Genomic DNA, 6,000 nt, shown 5'->3' on the forward strand with positions numbered 1-6,000 from the left:
CTGAACTAATATGACTGGCGTACTCTAGTACATTATACTTCAAAGTAGGTATAATGTTTTTTTGTTTTTGTTTTAGATTTATAATTGAAGTTAATGAAAACGATGATGAAGATGACGATGACGACGACGATGAACAAGTTCAAACAGAGAGTGAACATGAAAGTGACATGGAAATTGATTTATAAAATAAAACACTTTTACATAAATAAAATCAAATTGGTAGATATTCTGAAGGTAGACATCCTAATTTTAATTCTGTCAAACTATAAATTTTAAGCTAAATATGACATTTACGGGAACACTCATAGAATAAAATTTTACTTACTCTTACATTACGTCAGAAATAGTTACAAGCTATCGCGAGATTAATCCGGGCACACTTTTCTACGTGTGTAGCATGTCGTGCTACCTCGCCCCCGCCACGTCTCTTACCCCGCAAGGAGGGTCGCGCACGAAGTTGTCAAGCTATACCCCTCACAAGTTGCTCTGTGGGTGAAGTTCGTGCGGTGACGTCGGCTGACTCCAAGTTGGAACTTTGTTATGCTGATGTGTGGGTAGATAGCCTGTGTGTTCTAGTAGCAGCTTCTGTTGAACATCTGCTGGGTTCGATACGGTGTCTAAGTTTGTTTGATTATATAATACCTACTAGGGGTCTGTTTTATAGCATAGAATGATCTATGCTATAAAACAGACGATCTTTCGCCAGAACTCTCTAGTGATTCCATTTCTATCTCAACACGTATGTACTTAATAAAATTACCTTCTATATTTATTCGGGCTACACACGTGGTTAAGTTTTTTACATCATACAAATATTGTTTAAAATAAAATAAATTATAAAGCCCAATGGAAGTAGAGACGCGAATTACTCTATAATAAAATATTAAAATCAAACATAATTAACTCTGATGTTACCTAGCAATAAGCAACTTGAAGACATTTCGACAACTCCCAGTCAGTTGCGGTGGTGTCGTGATGAACACCCCCGAGGCTGCGGTCGCGGGTACACTAGAATCCACGTAACTTGACCAATGAGTAGTAGAACCTTTTTAACTCCGTAAGGTAAAAGGGGGTGTTATTTATACAATACAATAAACTTTATTTGCACACCATAAAAAACTTAAATCTAACTTAAATAACAGAAATGCACAAATGTCGGGCTTATCGCTAAAAGCTATCTATTTAGCGATATGTTTATAAGTATAACGTGTTTGTGTATCTGGTGTGGCTACCTAAGGGGTGACTAGTTATTTAGCCACCCAAGCTCGCGCCAGAAAGCCAGTAGACGACCTATATAGGTTACTTATGACTTCCCGGAGAGACCCCGGAGATGTGAGGGATTTTTAGGTTTTTGATCGTAGTGTCTCCACGCCTTTGCAATGTAACAACATTGACATTGGAGACTGATTCATTTTCCTCCTTGCAACTTCTACATAGAGCAGTGCTGTAGATTTTCATAACACAAAGTACATTAAAGTATTTACCGTGTCAGCTTTTGTGAATTGAACTATACAGGCCGCAGTAGTTACTCGTGTGACGAACATCACTTCACCACGAGACTGTGGTGACACGGCGCGACGGCTTGTCTTGTCATGTCACAGTCGTTTGTTCCATTCTAATTAAAATTGGAGAAAATTAGTACTTTTAGTTGTAGCTCCGGCGAAAATGACGGTTTTTTTTAAATAATAATACTTACTCTTTATACATAGTTAGCAAAATAATTGAATAATAAGCAACTTCTGATGGTAAGGCCCTTTGTTATTTTGTATTATCTATCGACTAATAAAGCCAAATTACTTTTGTTCTCCAATAAAAAATTCCCCCTAGACGTTTGCTGTGAGAAATAACACAAAATTAAGTCAAAATATGCCAAGAAAGCTGCACCAACGCTTCATAACTCAGCCGTCAGCCGTCAAGCGGCAATATCTATCGCTTATGAGCTTATCCCGCGATGAAATAATATAGAGAGAGATAGCTGTGGGCCGACCATTTATCAAAGGCAGCCGACGGGTTATTATCCAGTTAAGGATGACTTTTCCATCAGAGACGTGCTATGGAGCTATGCTGCGAAGATGTGAAATCTATGCTACGAAAATATTTTGACCGCTGCTTCTAATACTAAGATGTATTTACCAGAATGATGCGTAGCTCAAGCTGCTATCGATAGTAGGAAACCGGCTAGGTATCCATAGCTCTCATACATAGCAAATACACTCGCGATCATTAAAAAAGTTTCACTTACAAAATACAGATGGTTTCAATTTTTGAATACATTTATATTTATAATTTAAAAAAATACACAATATTTACGTTTGTTAAAAAAAGCTCGTGAGTGTATACCTAATACCATATTATGAAAAACATATCTTAGTTGAATCTAATTCCACATAGTTCTATGGGTACCATTTATCTGAATCTGATTGGTGGATATCAAACGCGTCCATAGCAATTTAGCAGTAGCACATCCCTGGTGGAAAAGCCCTTAAGCGCTTTGTAACTGTAAAAAACTTAAGCTTTTATTCAGTAGCTCCTTTTCTTAATCCGTAGCACTACGGAAAGTTTCCTTATAAAATGAAAAACTAGAAACTAAATTTTACATTGAACGTAGCTGGTATATTTTTTACTCTTGACTGTTGTTAGAAGGGTACTGGGTTCGATTCTCGGTCGGGGTAGATATTTAGAGGTAATTTTGTTGTCGGGGCTAGAATCTTGAATGTTTGTATTGTGTGATATCTCCAAACTCCAAACCTATAATAACGGGTTAACAAGCTGTGCTGTAGATGCATAGTTATTTATGTTTGTGTGAACAATGTAAGAAAAAATCCAGAGAGTAACTGCCTCCGCAACATTATTGCAAAAAGTGTGAGTGTATGTTACAGCAGTAATAAACCATTTTATCGTACACCCTTAATTTTCGTATGACACAAGGGGGTTAATACAACAACAACACTCTAGGTTACGAAAATCGTAAATTTAATATTAACATGTGAGGACATCTCACACACAGCCATCCGACCCCAAACTAGGTAGAACCTGTAATATGGATATCAGACAGCGATATAATAATATATTGTTAAAACCAGAAGGAAAAGGTGACACAAAAAGTAAAATCATTCGTGAAATAGGTTCGTTTTACCATAAATCATTAATACAACTTGAAAATATGAGGATTTATATCAATAACAAACAAATTAAATCAGAAAATACAACAAGAGCACGACTCCATTTAAATCAACTCCCCCCTTCCTTGACAATGACATTCACATCTCCTTTTTGACGTTTCCCGCCATGGCTTATCTGCCGACCACAGAGTACGTCGTCGCGGTGTAAATACTATTGCTTCCTGTTATTATTCTGAGGTTCGGAGTTATATTTGTAACACGGCCTTTCCTGATGGCGTGACGTCCTCGACCGCAACGTCTTCTCAAAGTCTTCAACACCACGCTCTAGGCAATCCAAAACTCAGCACTTCAAAATCTGTAAACAATTGATGTGATTAGAAGGGTATTTTTTGCATTTTGTTCTAATTGGGCAGAGGCACACGAGTCGGTTTGCCACCCTCACCACTGGCAGAGGCACACGAGTCGGCTTGCCACCCTAACCACTGGCAGAGGCACACGAGTCGGCTTGCCACCCTAACCACTGGCAGAGGCACACGAGTCGGCTTGCCACCCTAACCACTGGCAGAGGCACACGAGTCGGCTTGCCAACATCACCACTAGCAGAGGCACACGAGTCGGCTTGCTAACCTAACCACTGGCAGAGGCACACGAGTCGGCTTGCCACCCTAACCACTGGCAGAGGCACACGAGTCGGCTTGCCAACATCACCACTAGCAGAGGCACACGAGTCGGCTTGCCAACATCACCACTAGCAGAGGCACACGAGTCGGCTTGCTAACCTAACCACTGGCAGAGGCACACGAGTCGGCTTGCCACCCTAACCACTGGCAGAGGCACACGAGTCGGCTTGCCAACCTCACCACTGGCAGAGGCACACGAGTCGGCTTGCCAACAACTTGGGCAGAGGCACACGAGTCGGCATAACCCTGAACAACAGATAAATTGGCATACAAATAAATAGTAAAAATTCAGCACTGGCAGAGGCACACGAGTCGGCTTGCCAACAACTTGGGCAGAGGCACACGAGTCGGCACCATCTGGTTGCAATCCAGCTCAGCCAGTCTGACCAGTGTAGAAGCTGGCTTCATTGAGATTCTCATTCTAAAGCTGCACTCATCCAGTCAAGTCTGCTTAACAAAAAAAAACATCAAATATGAGTCAAAATTCATATCCTGCATTAGCTTTAACCTCAAGTGGTACCAGTTGAAGGTAGACTTTTTATTGACCTCATTTACTTCAGTTCGGCCACCCCTGTAATAAAATTAAACCATTCCTATCATACCATTCGGCCACTCCTTTAATAGGGTCTCACACACCTATGCATGAGGGTCAGAACCAATCTCAACTGCTTTCATAGGTTAGGTTAAGAAACATAAGAAGCAATAAGTACTTACTGAGTACTGAGTAACTGTACCACGTTATTTCAGGTTTACCTATCTCAATACATCTATATACAATGACATGGAGTGATGGTTGGTGCTACATGTAAGAAACTACTCAAGCTGATGGCAAAATTATTATCCTTTCACACTGTCACTTACCATCTCAACCTTAGATTAACAATATACAGATGGTGTGCCACATACATACAAAAGCAAAGTTTTCTGCATTTTGTTACTGTCAAACCGTTTTAATTTTAACCTACTACACCTCTGAGATAGCAAAGTCACAAACTAAACTTATTCAAAATAAGAGCTCAGCGGTAGAAGTGAGGTGTTATTTTTTTTTTATTTACATTTCTTTTGCACTGACACTCCATCTAGTTTGTGTATTCAAATATTGTTGCTCAACTGTTGAATTCATCTTTGCTTTCATATAAAATAATTTCAAAATAAATGTTAATTGATATCTGAACTATTGAAATAACTGAAACTGGTAGCAACATAATGCATAATGCTGTGAGCACGGGCAACAGTGGCGTGATGCAATCACTTCCTAATTCAAATCTTACCACGATAAATAGTGCCAAGAACATACTTACAGGAATAATATCAAACTACCCGTTACTTCTTTTCACAACACCAATGTACTTACGTACCGGCTTTATACAACAAGAACTCATAAACTCACCGCCTAGGGGACAGAAAATTTATAAAATAAAGTGTGCAGAATACCAATATTTCTGTATTTTTCTGATTTAACTTGTATTGTATGAAAAACATAGGCAGAAGCGGAAAATAGCGCGTGGAAAGAATCCAACTTCTGATGTTAAAACCAGAAGGAAAAGGTGACACAAAAAGTAAAATCATTCGTGAAATAGGTTCGTTTTACCATAAATCATTAATACAACTTGAAAATATGAGGATTTATATCAATAACAAACAAATTAAATCAGAAAATACAACAAGAGCACGACTCCATTTAAATCAACTCCCCCCTTCCTTGACAATGACATTCACATCTCCTTTTTGACGTTTCCCGCCATGGCTTATCTGCCGACCACAGAGTACGTCGTCGCGGTGTAAATACTATTGCTTCCTGTTATTATTCTGAGGTTCGGAGTTATATTTGTAACAATATGTTCATTGTTCACAAATACATGATAAACAACAACTATAGTAAGACACAAGATAAACACAAGTGCTCATAACACGAATGTTTGTCCGGGGCGGGATTCGAACCCGCGGCCCCAAGCTTCGGAAGCAGGTTCATTATCGCTGGCTTACCACGACTCCATCTCGATGTATTCAACGTAGCCAATCATTGAGTATGAATGGTCTGGAGACGAAATAGGCAGACGTTCCCCTCTGGCGGGGTGGTAGGCCAGAAAGGCCCACCGATTTATAAAAACTAGTTGCAGTCTCAATTTTCACTAGACTCAATCTAGTTGGCAAAGCGTTCGTTTCATAGAAAATGATTTATTTACATACTAAAATGA

General features: G+C 39.4%; 1 long non-coding RNA gene across 1 annotated transcript; it reads right to left on the bottom strand.

Annotated features, from left to right (window-relative positions):
- Positions 1–3,113: 3,113 nt before the first annotated feature.
- On the bottom strand, positions 3,114–5,632 carry LOC125490610. The gene is made up of 2 exons (XR_007267789.1): positions 5,161–5,632; positions 3,114–3,477 (listed from the first exon to the last, which is right to left on the bottom strand). It is a non-coding gene; the product is annotated as an uncharacterized LOC125490610 (long non-coding RNA).
- Positions 5,633–6,000: the final 368 nt, after the last annotated feature.

Source organism: Plutella xylostella, chromosome 25, assembly GCF_932276165.1.
Source record: "Plutella xylostella chromosome 25, ilPluXylo3.1, whole genome shotgun sequence".
Taxonomy (NCBI): Eukaryota; Metazoa; Arthropoda; class Insecta; order Lepidoptera; family Plutellidae; genus Plutella; species Plutella xylostella.